Source organism: Heterodontus francisci, chromosome 11 (genome assembly GCF_036365525.1).
Source record: "Heterodontus francisci isolate sHetFra1 chromosome 11, sHetFra1.hap1, whole genome shotgun sequence".
Taxonomy (NCBI): Eukaryota; Metazoa; Chordata; class Chondrichthyes; order Heterodontiformes; family Heterodontidae; genus Heterodontus; species Heterodontus francisci.
Genome location: NC_090381.1, coordinates 41,613,708 through 41,633,336, shown reverse-complemented (window position 1 = coordinate 41,633,336; position 19,629 = coordinate 41,613,708).

The window sequence follows — 19,629 nt, the reverse complement described above, 5'->3', positions numbered from 1 at the left end:
CAGACTGTCTTTTATCTGTGGCGATCATGGTGCTTGGGCCAGTAATGGCGGGTTCCACCAATGAAAGGCCGCTCCCGCCACATGATCCCATGTGTTCCCCGTGCCTGTCACCGCATGGCTAATTTAAATACAAAATCACGTGGGGAAGCGGGAAATACGGCAGAAGCGGTAGTTATACCAATTTCCGGTCCCACCATCTGGAATGCTGTGGCATATATAAAATCCTGGCCAGTGAGTCCAGCATTCCATAGATATTGAGTTTTGGGTAGGACCATAAACAATAGGAGGTGTGAATTCCAAAAAAGGTTCCATCTTAGTATGTCCATTCAAGGGAGGCACTCCAGCAATCGTCATTCAATTGCAACACTCTCCTGACCCTCGGCAGCCATCTTATTGCAGCATTTTAATGTTCATTGTGGTTCATTTTAAAAAGAAAGTTCAGCTCCAGAAGATTCTATGCTGAATATAGTCCATGTTTGAAGTTATGAATAGGATATTGCCTTTACTGGACATGACAGGCCTCCTTCTGTGCTGTAACAATTCTGTGATTCATGACCTTTGCACAGGCTCATCCTGCATTACTTGCTGCCTGACTGCATGGATCTGTGTATTGTGCGTGGAGTAGCCCTCAGGTCTACAGTGAACTAAAATAAGACAGGGCTCCAATAACCAAAGCTCCATGGCAATTTACATCACAATGTTTGGAATGTTTTCTCATTTAAAAAAAAAAGATACGGGATCTAGTTGCATGCTGCCACATGTAATCTCTAATAGCCTCAACCAATGCAAAACCAATCTGTTCAATTTTCTCTTTTTCACCAAGGGGTGAAGCCTGTGGCTGTTTATTTAAAATGCCTGGCTGACCTTGCTTGACTCTACAATGTGGGAGCCATCCTGGAGCATCTCAGCTTACACAGGCAATCACTTGGGTTATCTCTAATCACTAAATATCCAATCCAGTTGTAAGTCCAATTCATCTTTCTGCCTCCACAGAAAGCTTAAGTGCATTTTAGGTATATTATCCTTCTAATGACACTATCTGATGCTCAAATCTTACTCTGTTCTCTACAGACACAACAGTATCTTCTTTGACAAGCATGTTAGTAAATTTCCATTGCAAAACCAGCAAGCTCTGTAGTATAAAATGACTAAGAATTTTAAATGAACTTCTAATAATTACAATTTTATTCTGAGCCCACAACGATTGGCAATGCAACAATGTCATCACACATAGAATCATAGAAACTTACAGCACAGAAGGAGACCATTTGGTCCATCATATCTGTTCCAGCACTTTTAAAGAGCTGTCCAATTTAGTCCCACTCCCCAGCATTTCCCCATAATCCTGCATATAAGTCCTCTTTAAATACATGCTCAGTTGCCTTTGAACTTTCCTATGGAATCTGCTTCCACTATTCTTTCAGTTCATACATTCCAGATCTTAACAACCCTCTGTGTGAAGAGATTTCTCCTCATTTCCCATCTGGTTCTTTTGCCAATTATTTTAAATCTGTGACCTCTGGTTACCAACTGACTTGCCAGAGGAAACAGTTTCTTGCTGCTTGCTCTGTTGATGATAGTATTCATAATTTTGAATACCCCAGTTAGGTCTCCCTATCACCTCCTTTGCTCTAAGGAGAACAATCCACCTTCTGTTGCCTCTCCACATAACCGAACTTCTTCATCTCTGGAATAATCGTGGTAAACCTCCTCTGTACTGTCCCCTAGGCTTTGAAATCCTTCCTAAAGTGTGGTACCCAGAATGGTACATAATACTCCAGCTGAGGCCTAACTAGTGATTTATAAAGGTTTAGCATGACTTCCCTGTTTTTGTATTTAATGTTCCTGTTTGCAAAGCTGAGTATCCCATGTGTTTTTTAACTGCCTTATTAACTTGCTCTGCCATCTTCAAAGAATTGTGAACATGCACCCCTTGTCCCTCTGCTTTTGCAACCACCCACCCTTGCCCCCTCCACCAAACAGTACCATTTAGATTGGACTGCCTCTCCATGTTGTTCTTCCCAAAGAATATCACTTATCTGCACTAAATTCTATCTGCCTTGTGTCTGCCCATTTCACTAGTCTATCTATGGCCTCCTGAAGTCTACTACATCCTGTCACTATTTACTACATTACCAAGTTTTACCATTAATTTTCATAAAAACCCACCTGGTTCACTAATGTCCTTTAGGAAAGGAAATCTGCTGTCCTTACCTGGTCCGGCCTACATGTGACTCCAGACCCACAGCAATGTGGTTGACTCTTAACTGCCCTCTGAAATGGCCTGGTCAAGCCCCTCAGTTGTCAATGGCAATTAGGGATGGGCAACAAATGCTGGCCTTGCCAGAGATGCCCACATCCCATGTGAGAATAAAAAAAAGTTGCTGCACTTTAAACCTGCCACTTAATGGCTTCAAAAGCTCACAGGTATGTAGAAAATGCTGGAATCATCAGCCAAGTCCAGCAGAGTTATTACATTGTAGTGACATTCAAAATATACACCAGGGTGCTTTCCAAAGATGTATTTTTTTTTTATTTCCAAAATATACTTTATTCATAAAAATCTGTAAAAATTACATTGCCAAACAGTTTCCAAACAGCACCAAAAGATACAAACATTGCAAGGGAGATCAGTTTCCTTCAATACTGTCATGAGTTTCTTCCCAACCCTTCCGTTTCACAATTGTCATGTCAATTACAGTTTTACATTTACAGCAATTGAGAATATTAATGATACAGTTCGAGGGGTTTCACCAAGACCACTTACCCTCACCGATCTGAGCAAGTCATTGATGCGCTTGCAACACTGAACCCAGGTTCTGCGTGTCACCCCACAATTTGAGACCTCCTCGACTACCTCCATCCAGCCCCTCAGTCCAGCTTGGTGGGGGAACCTTACACTGTGGTCTTTCCCCATTGAGCCTTTGCTGCGGCTGCCCCAAGCTTTAGTGCGTCCCTCAGCACGTAGTCCTGGACCTTGGGATGTGCCAGTCTGCAACATTCGGTGGTGGACAACTCTTTGCGCTGGAAGACCAGCAAGTTTCGGGCAGACCAAAGGGCGTCTTTCACCGAATTGATTGTCCTCCAGCAGCAGTTGATGTTTGTCTCGGTGTGCGTCCCTGGGAACAGCCCGGAGAGCACAGACTCCTGTGTTACAGAGCTGCTTGGGATGAACCTTGACAAAAACCACTGCATCTCTTTCCACATTTCCAAAGATGTATATATATATAATTTTGGTCTAAGGAAATGAGTCCTTACCTTGTTGAACAAACAAAACCTGACATGGCTAACGTGTGTACCTTTCAAGTCATATTGACCATTTGTGACTAGCACAGGTTAACTTTTACAACTATAACACAAACATTTACTTCACATTAAACTAAATTAGGTTTAAATTAGGTTTACAGTGAATGTATGAAGCATACAAAAGAACCAACAGAAAAACATATTTATGCAGCGAGTGGTTAGGATCTGGAATGCACTGCCTGAGAGTGTGATGGATAGATATTCATTTGTGGCTTTCAAAAGGGAGTTGGATAAGCATCTGAGGGAAAAAAATTTGCAAGGCTACGGGGTAGGGCGGGGTGTGGGACTAGCTGACCAGAGCGCTGGCACGGACAAGACGGTCTGCATGGTCTCCTTATGTGCTGTAAAGAAATACTTGTATTCATATAGTGCCTTTCACAACCACCAGACATCTCAAAGTGTTTTACAGCCAATGACGTTCTTTTTGAAGTGTAGTCACTCTTGTAATGGAGGAAACACAGCAGTCACTATGTGCGCGGCAAACTTCCGCAAACAGCAATTTGATAATGACCAGATGATCTGTTTTTGCGATGTTGACTTAGGGATGAATATTGGTCAGGACACTGGAGATAACTCTCCTACTCTTCATCGAAAAAGTACCATGGGATCTTTTATGTCCACCTGAGCAAGCAGATGGGGCCTCAGTTTAATGTCTCATCCAAAAGATGGCACCTCCAACAGTGCAGCACTCCCTCAGTACCGGAGTGGAGCGTCAGCCTTGATTTTTGTGCTTAAACCCTGGAGGGAGACTTAAACCTGGAACCTTGTGACTCAAAAGCATGAGTGCTACCAACTGAGCCACAGCTGACACCCAGCCATTCTATGATTCCATTATCAGTGTTAATAATACTACAAGTCATTTTGATTGGGGAGAAGAGCACAGAGATCTTTTGGCAATGTTAACATCTTCATCAAAATAGCCCTTTCCACTTCTAAGTAGAACTCATAATGCACATAAAACTGGATATTTAGAGGATTTCAAAAGGCATAATCACTTTCTAAGTGTACACAGGGTTAGGCCAGTGAAATGCAAAAAATACATCACATGTTGACTGACTCCTAAAATCTGTGATTTAAGTGGTGTTAACAGTCACATTGTCTGTTTGCTGAGATAACATTCAGTCAACAGGATGAAAAAGTGGTGGACCTTTCGGTACTGAAGTGTGCTTTTCTAAAATTAAACTGGCATTATGCATTGGCAGAACAATTTATAATAAAAAAAACACAATTATGCACAGCGAAGAAAAAGACCTGAAACTGCCACTTGCAATTACTTGAGTCTCCTTAACTATCTGTGTAGAGGTTTTTCAGAATAAAAGATGAAAAATGATTGAGAAAGTAATTCATGAAACCGCCGGTTATGCTTATCTGTACATAAATGGCAAGCATCTTTCATTCAAAATAAAATTGCAGGTCACAATCAGATTCAAACTCTTAAAAGAACATGTTTGTTTCCTTTGTACAATTTCATGATCTTAATGCCATTTCCTTCAAAACAATTTCCATTTTCTTCCATTACAGGCTTCAATTCATAAGTAATAAACTGATTTGTTTTAATTGTAGGCTTAGTGACATATGGAAATATTATTTAAACACCACACTGTCTTGCTCATGAAAGGACATGTCTGGTGTGCTTTGCATGCAAATTATCATCAGATGCAAACTTTTGACAATAATAACTTCTAATTGACTATATATCTCTTTTTGAAGGGGGTACACTCTAAATAGATAACTAATATATGGTAATAAGTATGAATTTTCACTCCCTGTTTTAATTTATGGTTAGCTACAGGAAAGGCAGTATTATCTGAACAGCCATTGCTGAAATTGAAACAATATACCCCTCTTTTACCAGAAACTCAAATGGACCAGCCACAAAAATGCTATGGCTTCAAGAACTGGTCAGAGGCTGGGTATTCTGCAGTGAGTGACTCATCTCCTAATTCCCCAAAGCCTTTCTACCATCTACAAGGCACAAGTCAGGAGTGAGATGGAATACTCTCCATTTATTTGAAGCTCAACACCATTCAAGACAAAGAAACCCGCTTGATCAGCAGCCCATCCACCACCTCAAGCAGTCACTCCCTCCACCACCAGCGTACCTTGGCTGCAGTGTGTACCATTTGCAAAATGCACAGCAGCAATTTACCAAGGCTCCTTCGACAGCACCTTCCAAACCCGCGATCTCGATCACCTAGAAGGACAAAGGAAGCAAATACATGGGAACACCACCACCTGCAAGTTCCTCTCCAAGTCACACATTATCATGATGTGGAACTATATCACGTTCCTTCACTGTCGCTGGGTCAAAGTCCTAGAACTCTCTACCTAACAGCACTGTGGGAATACCTACACCACACAGACTGCAGTTCTTCTACAAAAAGGCTCACAATATCCAGGCTTGGGCTGATAAGTGGCAAGTAACATTTCCGCTACACAAGTGCCAGGCAATGACCATCTCCAACAAGACAGAATCTAACCATCTCCCCTTGACATTCAATGGCATTACCATTGCTGAATCCTCCACTATCAACATCATAGGGGCTACCATTAACCAGAAACTGAACTGGAGTGGTCATTTAAATACCGTGGCTACAAGAGCAGGTCAGAGGCTAGGAATCCTGAGGCGAGTAACTCACCTCCTGACTCCCCAAAGACTGTCCACCATCTACAAGGCACAAGTCAGGAGTGTGATGGAATACTCTCCACTTGCCTAGATGGGTGCAGCTCCAACAACACTCAAGAAGCTCGACACCATACAGAACAAAGCAGACTGCTTGACTGGCACCCCATCCACAAACATTCACTCCCTCCACCACCGACGCACAGTGGCAGCAGTGTGTACCACCTACAAGATACACTGCACCAAGGCTCCTTAGACAGCACCTTCAAAACCTGCGACCTCTACCACCTCGCAGGACAAGAGCGGCAGATGCATGGGAACATCGCCACCTGCAAGTTCCCCTCCAAGTCACACACCATCCTGACATAGAACTATATCGCCGTTCCTTCACTGTCGCTGGGTCAAAATCCTGGAACTCCCTTCCTAACAGCACTGTGGGTGTACCTATCTCACATGGACTGCAGCGGTTCAAGAAAGCAGCTCACCACCACCTTCTCAAGGGCAATTATGGATGGGCAATAAATGCTGGCATAGCCAAAGACGCCCACATCCCATGAATGAATTTTTTTAAAATGCTGAACATTCTAGAGCTGCCCACATTCCAAGAACGAAATATGAAAACTAAACCAACCTGGAAAATACGATGGCACAGAATTTGCTGGAGCAAACCTTAATACTAACCCTAATGCATATCCTGACCCTGATCCGTACCTGGTCCCAGCCCCAAGTATACTGGATCCCAACCCGAAGCCTCATCTACTACTAGCCCGGACCCTACCCTCAAACCTAAGGCTGGAATTTTAGACACCCCTCACAGGAGTGGGCTGGTGGCAGAGGGGCAGGGTATAAAATTGCATTCCTGTCACACCTTCCCACCCCCGCTGCAATTTTCCAGGGGAGGCGGTGGCGAGAGACAGCCTGCCGTCCCCAGGCCAATCAAGGCCCTTAAGTGGCCTATTTACTGCCACTTAAGGGCCTCCTCCTGCCACCGTTGGTATTTTACTAGCAGCCGGCAGATGCCTTAGGCCCCAGAGAAGGCTGCCAGGTAAAACCTGGTGGCCTCCTTGCGGGCTGGAGGGTGTGGGGGCGGGGAGCCCTCCTGATTGGGCACCCTGTGCCGCACGGAGGCCCCCCCCCCTCTCACCGAAGCCCCAACCACCCCCACTGAAATAAATTCCACCCCCCCACCCCAGTTGACCCTCCTAGCCTCACCGGGGCCCAGCTGATAGTCCCTAGCGAGGCCCCAAAACTTACCTCTCTTCCGGAGCCGTCCACAATCCTGCTGTTGGCTGGGTGCAGTCCCAACAGTGGCCACTGCCCCCAGTGATGCTGCTGGGCCTGAGAGCTGCCAAGCCGCTGAGTAGCCAGCAGCTCCTGGAGGTGGGACTTCCTGCCTCAGAGGGGTGAAGTCCCGCCCAAGTCCAATTAAGTGCCTAGGGAGCATAAAATCCTGGTGCGGCTCCCCAGGCCTGGCGGAGGTGTCCTCACCCTCAACTTTTCAGCTGGTGGATGGTGTCTCCCGCCCAATGTAAAATTCCAGCCTAAGTCTAATGACCTTGGATCATACATCTCTAATCCTGACTACCCTGAATCCTGACCTAACCCTGAAATATCCTCAATCATGATTCTTATCCTAATCTTAACCTAAACCTGATCTATCCTCTTTCAAAAATCCTATGTCTTGAACACTAGCTCTCAATGCTAAAGGTAACCCATAACATTCAAATATACTGCACCCATGGAGCAAACAACCCCAATATAGGAAGTCACAGTTTGATATGGACCAAAATAAACCCCACTCTATAAACAAAAAGCAATAGAAAGCATAAGCCAGACAAAAGTGACAGGCACCAGTGCAACAAAAACTTGAGCCATGAGAACATGAGCACAAGAAGGAACAACCACCCTCCCGCACGCACCCTCCCATCTAACCCTAATGTTTGCCCTCCCCGAGGATGACAGGAAATGAAGCCCGAGGCAAGACAAAGGGCAGTCCCATGGTTCAGTGATGCCTCCCTGAAGATTCTTCTCCAGGCTGTAAGGGAAGGCGGGAGGTTCTCTTCCCCACCAATGGCAAGAGGAGGTCCTCCAGCCTGACCAAGCAAGCCTGGACGGTGATCACAGAGGAGGTCAGCAGCTGTGGGTCACCCACCAGAACTGCGTTCTGCCAAGGTGAGTGTTCCATACCACTCACCATTTTGGGGAGTGTATGAGACTACGCAGTAGGATGCGCGACATAAGGAGGGTGGCACTATCAAGGCAATGGCAGACCTGGGAAGTAAGGACCTCATCCTGACAGATGGCTGCATTTCAACCATAGGAAATCGTCCTTCATAGCTCACTCGATTAACTCCCCTGACAGCGTATGTCAGCATGAGAGATAGCAGAACCCCCAGTCAGGAACAAGGGGCTGATACTAGCAGAAATCTCATTTTGATCTCTCTGCTAATCTCTACTATCGTCATCATTCCTATTGCAGGACAATAGGGCCCACAGTAGGAGGGAGATGGCCCGGACTGGCAGCACAGTCACTGATCTTGTCCTCTAACCTCTGCTGAGGAAGAGGCCTTGGAACTGGCGGGGATCCAGGACACCTGTTCAATTTCCGATGGGGGGACTGGAGTACCTGTGCAAGAGAGTGAGGATTGGCTTCCATCAACATATTCATTAATTATGGCAAACCACATCACATATGGTTGACCTGATGAGATTTGCACAGCCTAACCCTCGCATACTTGCGTTCTCTCATGCAAGTCGGCATGCACAGGAGACCGCAGCCACAGGGGGACAGTCGTCCACCCTTTGAGGGGGACCATTCAGAGGATGCAACGTCCCATGACTCACCTGTACCTTCCACAACCACAGTTACTTTCACCTCGGTGGGTAACTGCTCGGCATTAGAATCAGGGTCACAAGCTGGTGAGAACACCACGCAAGCGCCCAAGCAGCTGGCTGAGGCTGAGACAGCCGAGGCCTCCGAAAGTCAGAGGACTGTGGGTTGCCAGGCTCATGCTGAGCTGATGACGAGCCTCTGGTGTCGACAGCACAGGGCATGCTGGAGTTGCAGAAGAGGTAAGGCAACATATGGTGGAAATGCCAGAGGCATGCACAGCCATGAGTGGACAATGGAGAAGTCCATCCATGTCATGAGTGCTGTCATGTCTCAGGCATCAAGAGGTTGTTAACCCTCATGGAGACCAGATTCTACAGATGCACTCAGACCTGCGTTGGCCATGAGCTCAATGCAGCAGTGGTAAGGCAAGAGAAGGACCAGGCGCCTGGAGACTTCTCCTGCTCCTTGTCCTTCTCTGGTGTGCAGGGAGGTTCAAGTGAGCCTTGAAAGGAGGAGGAGATGCTACCTTCCACATCTGGGTGCTCCTGTCAGGGTGCTCCGTGTGGACACTGGCTCCTCAGCCCCTCCACCAGTAAGCCCTCCCGTGATGCCTGAGGAGATCTGCACCGGTGCAGGAAACCCTCAGACAACCAGGGCCTCCAGGCCGTAGGCAGCCAGAGGACGGCCGCCAACGTCATCACTGACCAGGTGGCAGCCTGATCAGCAGCTCCAATGCAATTCTCTGTCCTCTCACGCCACCATTCCCGCTTTTAACAGCCACATTAAATTCTGCCCTTAGCTTTTAAATTTTTTCACCCCAAAGTTGCTGAAAGTGCATGCTGATAATGGTGCAGCAAGGACAATAGGGTATCTGGATTAAAGAGTCGAAGTACCTGTCATGCTCAGCAATTATCACTGTCAACTAACGAAGTCCTGTTCCCAATCGTCACCAACATGGGCCTGTTGTCTACCATGTCTTACAGGAGACTGAGGCCTATCTCTAACAACTGCCGGAGGTACCTCACCGCCAACCTGTCAGGCACAGAAATTGCATCCCCTCCTTTAGACACCATGGCAGCAGCTTGGTGGCTGCCTGTGAGAGGGCTATTGTGAGTGTCTCACATAGAGCCAGAGGAGAGTTGTGAGTGTTTCACACAGAGCCAGAGGAGTCGTGTTTCACACAGAGCCAGAGGAGAGCATTTTAAGACTCCGCCGCCGGAATAGGGGACCACGTCGTGCAGCCGCCACAATTTCAAATGCGGCAGCTCAGTTGCATGGCCGTGGCACCTCCCCCCGCGAGGACACGCAGGCGCCGGAGCCATTTTTAAATGGCTTACTGCCTTCAATGTGCATTTAAATTTTTAAAGGGCTGGTTACTATAAAGTTTAAAAAATGATTAAAATAACCTTTCCATGCACTCTCACACCATCCCTGCTGCCCCTCCCCATGGCATATCACAACATTCCTGCCCTTTTCCCCCCGGGAATTCCAGACGTGAAAATTTGACCTTCCACCCGCTCCTCCACCCCCGCCCCCAAGGTTTGAAACCTTTGTCCTTTACGCTTTCCCATCTTCCCCCTTGACCAATCCAAGGCTTTCTAACCCCACTCCCCCTCTCCCGCACAGAGAGAAACACCTCCCACCCCTCCCCACAGGTAAGTAGGTATTAGCATATTTTAATGCGGGTCCCGTCGCCGAGCGGCGAGGCAGCTGCCATGATGCCTCGCCGCTGCCGCTGCTGAGATCAGTACGGTGCCTGCCGTCATTGGGGTTGGTGGTGGGCCTCCTCCATACCGATCTTCATTGCCCCTCTGCCACTGTTCCTGGTGGTGGACAGGCTTTAAAATCCAGCCCAGAGTGTCTCACACAGAGCCAGAGGAAAATATTGAGTGTCTCGCACAGAGCCAGAAGAGTGCCTCTCCACTGCCGTCCAGATGGATGGGACTGCTCTTGCCTGGTTCCATTTTTATTTATCTAATTGTGGCCAGAGAATCACCTGCAATGGCTTCTCTTCCCACTCCCACACTGTTACCTCTGGTGTTCCCCAAGGATCTATCCTTGGCTCCCTCCTATTTTTCAGCTACATGCTGCCCCTCAGTAACATCTTCTGAAAACACAGCGTCAGTTTACACATATATGCTGACAACATCCAGCTCAACCTCACCACCACCTCTTTCGACTCTTCCACTGTCTGTTACCTGTCAGGCTGCTTGTCCAATATTCAGTACTGGATGAGCAGAAATTTCCTTCAACTAAATATTAGCAACGCCAAAGCCATTTTCTTTGGTCCCCACCACAAACTCCATTCCCTAGCCACTGATTGCATCCCTCTCCTTGGCAACTGTCTGAGGCTGAACCAGACTGTTCACAACATCGGTGCCCCAAAGTGACATTCCAACCACGTATCCTCACCATCACCATCACTAAGACTGGCTATTTCCACCTCTGTAACACTGCCCGCCTCCGCCCCAACCTCAGCTCATCTGCTGCCATAACCTTCATTCGTGCCTTTGTTACCTCTAGACTTGACTATTTCAATGCTCTCCTTTCGGGCCTCCCACCTTCTACTTTGTGTAAACTTGAAGTTATCCAAATCTCTGTGGCCTGTGTCCTAACGCACACCAAGTCCCATTCACCCGTCACCCCTGAGCTCGCTGACCCAGTTGGCTCTCAGTTAAGCAAGGCCTCAATTTTAAAATTCTCATCCTTGTTCTCAAAATTGGATATATAAAAGGAAAAAAAATGTAGAACTTACTAAATCATAGGGGAGTGGGACCAATTGGATAGCTCCTTCAAAGAGCCAGTATAGAGGTGATGGGTTAAATGGTCTGTTTCTGTGCTGCATGATTCTATGATTTTATCTTCTGATTTGTTAATTTGTTGAATGTTCTTTAATCAAATTCCATCTCAAAGAAAACTCTGCTGAAAACAACATTGCTAAAAGTACATAAAGATCATCTATTTCTGAATGAAAAGAGGCATTTTAAACCCTGGTATACTTTGATGTCAATGGAAATGAAAATCAGGAGAGATGTAAAAGGGCCTGTTTATCTGCTAACCCCCGTTTTACACTACCACACAAAGTCAAAATCTGTCCCAGTGTGATTTTTTTTCCACTCCTTCCAAAAAAAGGTTGCTGATTGGCATTGTATTCCCTCAGTGTCTCGGTCATTGTGTGGTGCAGGTCCCTGGTTTGATCCCTGATCTGTGTTGAATTAGTTGATGCACAATTTGTTACATGAAAGATAACCTCTTCATCCCTACAATCCTACAATCTTCTTGAGAAACCTACATTGCTTCAAATCTGACCTCCTGGGCATTCTGAAATCCCTTCACTATATCATTGGGAGTCATGTTTTCAACCATTAAGGTCCTAAACTCAAATTTCTTTCCTACAGCTCTTCGCCTCTCTCTCCTCCTTTACAACTCTCCTTAAAACCTACCTCTTATATAAAGCTTTGAGTCATCCCTCCAAATAAATCCCTTCTTTTGCTTGGAGTTGAATTTCGGCTGATTGAAGTTCTAAAGCAAGTCACATCTGCTAAATCATGATTAATATGGCCTGATTTTGGATGATATTTGTGCAATATTCGGTATACTGCCTACCAGGGATCTTACTAAATCCCTCGTTCTGTTTTCCAACAAATCAGTGACAACTAATATCCTGATCACATGCTTAGTGGGAGAGCAAGAGATGGCTCCAAGGATTCTATCTTTCTTCAGGATAGCTGCACTAAAAGGTTTTACACCGAGAACCATTAGATAGTGGTAGAAAGTCAGCAGACCAAGGCAGTTAGAGATTTCAAGCTCAGAGACACAGTTTGTTGCAAGTCCATCCCAGAATTCAGTGGCCCTCTGTCCCATAGACTTATTCATAGAGAGCAGTCATTCACTTCAGACCCAAGACCCTCAGCTGGTACTTAGAAGTACTAAAATAGGACATCGGAACATCTATCATAAGTGTTTTCCGTATTACTTAAGAACATAAGAAGTAGGCCATTCAGCCCTTCGAGCCTGCTCCGCCATTCAATGAGATCATGGCTGATCTTCTACTTCAACACCATTTTTCTGCACTATCCCCATATCCCTTGTTAATCTGTTAATTGTGTATCAATTGTTTGATTATATGCAGGTGGAGGGTGTTAACTGGGGTCTTACTCGAGCACTTATAAGCAAGCACTTACTGAGACTGATGGAGAGTTTTGAGTGAGGAGCTACATGTTTGTAATCCTTTTACTATGTACAATAAATGTGAAACTGAGTAAAGATAGGCTCCAGCATTATCCTTCCATAGCAAGCTTTCTGGAGTTTAACATCCCTTGATGTTTTTAATATGTAGAAATCTATCGATCTCAGTCTTGAACACATGCAACGACTGAGCCTCCACAGCCCTCTGAAGCAGAGAATTCCACCCTCTGAGTGAAGAAATTGCTCCTTATCTCAGCCCTAAATGGCTTGCCCCTTATTCTGAGACTGCGTTCCCTGGTTCTAGACTCCCCAGCCAGGGGAAATATCCTTCCTGCATCTACCCTGTCGAGCCCTGTAAGAATTTTGTATGTTTGAATGAGATCACCTCTCATTTTTTTTCTTTCATGGGATGAGGACATCACTGGCAAGGCCATCATTTGTTGCCCATCCCTAATTACTCTTGAACTGAATAGCTTGCTAGGCCATTTCAGAGGGAAGTTAAGATTCAACCACATTGCTGTGGGTCTGGAGTCACATGTAGGCCAGACCAGGTAAGGACGGCAGGTTTCCTTCCCTAAAAGACATTAGTGAACCAGATGGGTTTTTATAACAATCGATGACAGTTTCATGGCACTATTACTGAGACTAGCTTTCAATTCCAGATTTTTATTAATAAATTGAATCTATTAATTAATTGAATTTAAATTCCACCTGAACCCATGTACCCGGGGCATTAGCCTAAGTCTCTGAATTATTAGTTCAGTGACATTACAGCTATGCCACCATCTCCTCCATTTGTATAAACCGAGAGAATAAAGGCCCAGTCTATTTAATCTTTCTTCATAGGACAATCCCTCCATCACAGGAATTAGTTTGGTGAACCTTTGTTGCACTCCCTCTATGGCAAGTATATCTTTCCTTAGGTAAGGAGACCAAAACTGCACACAATACTCCAGGTGCAGTCTCACCAAGGCTCTATATAATTGCAGTAAGACATCTTTACTCCTTTACTCAAATCCTTGTGTAATAAAGGTCAACATACTATTTGCCTTCTTAATTGCTTGCTGTACCTGCATGTTAGCTTTCAGTGACTCATGAAGGAGGACACCCAAGTCCCTTTGAAGTTCAACACTTCCCAGTCTTTCACCATTTAAGGAATAATCTGTATTTCTGTTTTTCCTACCAAAGTGGATAACCTCACATTTCTCCACATTGTATTCCATCTGCCAAATTTTTGCCCACTCGCTTAACCTCTCCAAATCCCCTTGAAGCATCTTTGCATCCTCCTCACAACTCACACTTTCACCAAGTTTTGTGTCATCTGCAAACTTGGAAATATTACATTTAATCCCCACATCAAAATCATTGATATAGATTGTGAACAGCTGGGGCCCCAGTACCGATCCTTGCGGTACCCCACTAGTCACAGCCTGCCAACCTGAAAAAGACCTATTTATTCCTAGGCCGGAATTTTATCTTAACCGCTGGCTCTAGTACGGGTGGAACTCAAACGGATGCGGCTTCCGATCCCGCGCCGCGTCTCCTGTCCACCGGCATCACGCGCGGGGCAGCCAATTAGCGGCCCTGCGGCGTAACTAAGACCTGAATCGGCTCGTGCGGGTGGGAAGATATACATCATTGGGGGCGGGGCCACATCCGGGACTGTCTGACGAAAGCCCTTGAACCAGGTAGTCATTCATTGTTTGTAAATCTGCTGTATTAGTTGTAGTACACTGAGAGGCTGCACTTTTGTTAGGGCAGAAGGACTTAGAGATTTCAAGACAGGTGGAGGAAGTCATGGAGGGGAGAAGAACTCGCTCAGCCCCCCGTTTTTCGGATGCATCACTACAGGTCCTCCTTCAGGCGGTTGAGGAGAGGCGTGAGATCCTGTTCAACCCAGAAGGCGACCATCCAAAGTGACAAAGGGGGCCTGGATAGAGGTCGTGGAGGAGGTCAGCAGCCATGGCATCGTTAGGCACACATGGATACAGTGCCACAAGCGCCTCAATGACCTGCTTCGCTCTGCCCGGGTAAGGGGCATTCCTCATTCATCAAATCGTTATTTTGTCAAGGGAGGATGTATTTGTGAACATTGAGTTCAATCATTTCAGAGCATGACAGGCCCCCCATTTTACTTTTATTTTTAGTTATTTTTCTTTTTTTCTTTTTTACATTTTTTACAACTTTTTTTTCATGTTTATTTCATTTCATCTTAGTTTGTTCAGTTTGCTTACCCACTGTTTTTTTTTCATGTTTGTACTTGCTGCTGTTCAACCTTCAGTCCGTTAACACCCTATTTGTACTAATGCTTTGTCTTTCAACACACCATTAACATATTTGTTTGCCTTTGCTCCATGACCTTTTGGTCAGCTATGTGGCCTTGTCCAATCTACACCTTCTCTTTTGTTATCTCTTGCCCCACTCCCGGCTCACTTGCTTATAACCTTTGACATTTCTAATATTTGCTAGTTCCGAAGAAGGGTCACTGACCCGAAACGTTAACTCTGCTTCTCTTTCCACAGATGCTGCCAGACCTGCTGAGTGGTTCCAGCATTTCTTGTTTTTATTTCAGATTTCCAGCATCCGCAGTATTTTGCTTTTATTATATGAGGGTGTATTTGTATTCATGATGCAATGTGGAACCCCTGTATAATCATTGCCTGGCTGCCTCCTTGCATTTGGGATGCAAGATGAGCATATGTGAGATGAACGTTAAGGAGGGATTGATGAGGGCACGCTCAGCAATGGCAAAGCAGTTAAATGCCACATCAACCCATTTGGGTGATTGCGTGACATGCCCACAAAAATGTTTGAACTAATTTTTTTTCTTTAATTAGGAAAAGAGGGCACACAACGCCTGAGAGAGGTCCCGGACAGGTGGTGGCGTGGCCTGTCCAGCATTCCTCAGTAGAATGGAGGAGGACACATTGATGATAGCAGGGGAGGAAGGAGGACGAGCCGTAGCAGATGGCGAGGCCGGTGGACATGGCCATCATAGTGAGTGATCCAGAAAGTGGTGTATTCGTGCTTTTCAGGGGGGAGGGGGCAGGGTGGGGGAGCGTTGGTGGGCCAATGTTGTGATGATTGACTAATGAACTTAATTTTGCCCTCAAATGTCAGATCACACTGATGTGACCATAATGGACTCAAATACATGTGCTCAACTCTGGCTTTCTGATCAAACTGATAAATATGATTTTCCCAGCAGGTGACCAACTGCATGGAACAGGAAGCGTCTCCGTTGTACTACCATCCACCTCTGAGGTGGAGGAGGGCGCCTCAGAGGGCGCACCGTCACATCCTTGCGACACACCAAGCACCAGCGCAGATACAGACACCTCGGTTGGGATTTGCGTGTCCGTGGAATCGATTTCACATCCAGGTGTCAGCACAGCACAGGTGCCGGGCCAGCCACCAGAGGCAGAATTGGCCGATGCCTCACAGTCGGAGGAGTGTGGGAGGCCAGGCCAGTGCAGAGCAGCAAGCTGATGACATGTCTTTGAGAACATCCATTCAGTGGGAGATGTTGCAGGAAATCTGGCGGAGTTGCTTGAGACACTGCGCGCAATTAATCAAACTCTGGCTACATCCATCCAGAGTATGAGTTCTGCTAACTCTCAGGCAATTGAACATGTGGCATCCTCCATTGACAGATTGGCGGCTGCAGTGGAAGGGCCAGTTCTGGATGCACTTCGTGACGTCAGATCGAGTGTGGCCTCCCTGGACCAGAGCACACGAGAGCAGAATCTGATGCGATGGCGCCAGGTCGAGCCCGCTTTGATGTCACCATTGAGGATCGTCCGAGCCTCACGAAGGCACAGGGGCAGCAGATCGCATATGAGAGTTCCTCTCAGGGCGCCTCTGATGCATCCTCCAACTCCTTGCTCCCTCTGCCAGGGACATGTGATCTGCGAAATCCCAGGGTGTTACAGGGCGCTCATGAGATTTCTCAGGAGAACCCTGAGATGCCGGGGCCCTCACGGCCGCAAGCAAGCAGAGGACGTCCGCCAAAGTCGTCACAAGCAGGGCGGCAAACAGTTCAGCCACCTGCCTCTGGTGTGTCTGGTGGCGAGGGATCATGCACCCGAAAGAGCACTCGGAAAAGATTTAAGAAATCACTTTAACATCACTACTGGTTCACAGGGTGAATTGAAAGGCTTTTTATTTGAATGTGTTACAAAATATTGTAATAAATCGGGTTAGCTGAGATTTTGTCATGGCTTTCCTGAAGTCAAATCCAACATCGTTGCTCAACAAAAGTAGTTCAACATGTGAGGTCTCACACTTGGGTTTCCGTTCCTCATGATGTGAAGGATTGCATCGTCGCATTTTCTCTCCCCGTGAAGGTGAGTGAATTTGCCCTTTCAGAGCCTCACAATTAGTCTTGTCATACAGTAATCCCAATTGTGCGAAAATTTACACACTTTCAATGGAAACGTCTGCCTATTAAAGACTCCCTGGTCTCTCGAGCAGTTAGAGCCAAATTACATTCAGCTTCCTCTCCATGACCATCAAGTCAGTGATGTCCAGCTTCATCATCAGAAACATCATCGTCATCTGACGACACATCGCGCTGACATTGATCCTCCTCCTGTGCCTTTCCATTTTCAATCATCAGGTTATGCAAGTCACAGCAGATGACAATTATTCTTGAAACTCTTGAAGGTACGTACTGCAGTGCTCCACCTGAGCGGTCAAGACACCTAAACCTCATCTTAAGCAGGCCTATAGTTTGTTCGATGGTCACTCTGGTGGCCGCATGGCTCTCATTGTATTGTTCCTCTGCCTCACCCCTTGGATTCCTCACTGGTGTCATGAGCCATGTCTTCAGAGGATAACCCCTGACGCCAAGTATCCATCCCTCCATTCCGTCTGGAGGCCTGAAAAGTGCAGGTACCTGGGAGTTTCAGAGAATGAAGGCATCATGACAACTCCCAGGGTAACGTGCACACACCTGCATGATTCTCTTACAATGATCACAGACGAGCTGAACGTTCATTGAATGGAATCCCTTGCGGTTAATGAATGCCCCTGATTGACCTGCTGTGGCTCTAAGGGCCACATGCGTACAGTCAATCACGCCTTGTAGCATTGGAAACCCAGATATAGTGCTGAAGCCTCTGGCTCTCTCAGCCTGACTAGTGTTGTCCGTTTTGAATGTGATGAAATGGTTAGCATATTGGAACAATGCATCAGTCACAACCTTGATGCAGTGGTGCGTTGCTGCTTGTGAGACTCCGCACAAGTCTGCTGCTGAGGCTTGGAATGAGCCAGACGCATAGAAGTTAAGAGCTATTGTAACCTTTAGACCGACCGGCATTGGATGCCCTCCGATACAGTTTGAGGAAACATCCACTGCCAACATCTCACAAAAAGATGTGACAGTCTCCCGTGACAGCCGCAGTCTTCTTCTGACAGCTGCAGGTAGCTTAGACGTGGCCAGTATGCCCTTCCTGCCGGGTAGGCACGTATCCTGACATGTGTTCGCTCCCATGCGACTCCGCCACCTGCTCTCCCTCCCACATCACGATGGTGCATTGGGTCAGCTTGTTGCATGTTCCCCTGCCCATTTGTCCTTCTGTCCCTCATAGGGGCACAATCCTCCTCATCTGATGATCCACCTCCACATTGAACAATTCCCATTGCTGTACTGCTCACCAGATGCTCTGACCACAGGTATTAGCTTCCAGCAGTTAGGACTGCCTCACGAGATCCCCTTCCTTTCACCACGTAAATCAAAGTTGACGGGTCCCCATCAGCAGTGCAGAACACTCAGGTGAATCCTGTAGCACTAGTTGCAAGTCACACACCTTGTCAGGATATACAAATAGCGTTAGAATTATTTCAGAGTAAAACTGAAAATTGTACTTCCAACTCCCTCCTGAATCAATGCCTGCCGCCCATATGAACCTGCCGGATGGCTGACACACCCCACGAGCCGATTTGCGGACGTTAAATCAGACCTCCGACGTAAAATTGTAGTCAATTGCTTTCTAAATGACCTCAATTACCTTTCGATTACTAGTAGTCGGGCAGCGAGCGCAGACTCGCTCACACCCGACTTCCGACGTTGGTAAAATGACGTCTGCAAGTAATGACGCCGGGGATACGGCCCAACGTCATCGCGCTTCATTTTACCATCCGGACGCCTCCGAAGAGACACGTTTAATGCCGGTAAAATTCCGGCCCTACTCTCTGTTTTCTGCCCGTTAACCAGTTCTCAATCCATGCTGGTATATTCTCTCCAATACCATGTGCTCTAATTTTGTTTACTAATCTCTTGTGTGGGACCTTATCAAAAGCTTTCTGAAACTCTAAATATACCACATCCATGGGTTCCCCCTTATCTATTCTGCTAGTTACATCCTCAAAAAACTCCAACAGGTTTGTTAAACATGATTTCCCTTTCGTAAATCCATGTTGACTCTGCCCAACCCTACCATTATTTTCTAAGTGTCCTGTTATGACATCCTTTATTAAAGATTCTAGCAGTTTCCCCAGAACTGATGTGAGACTAACAAGTCTATAGTTCCCCATTTTTTCTCTCCCTCCTTTCTTAAATAGTGGGGTTAAAATTGCCACCTTCCAATCTGCAGGAATCATTCCAGAGTCTACAGAATCTCTACAGCCACCTCTTTCAACACTCTGGGATGTAGATCATCAGGTCCATGGGATTTAT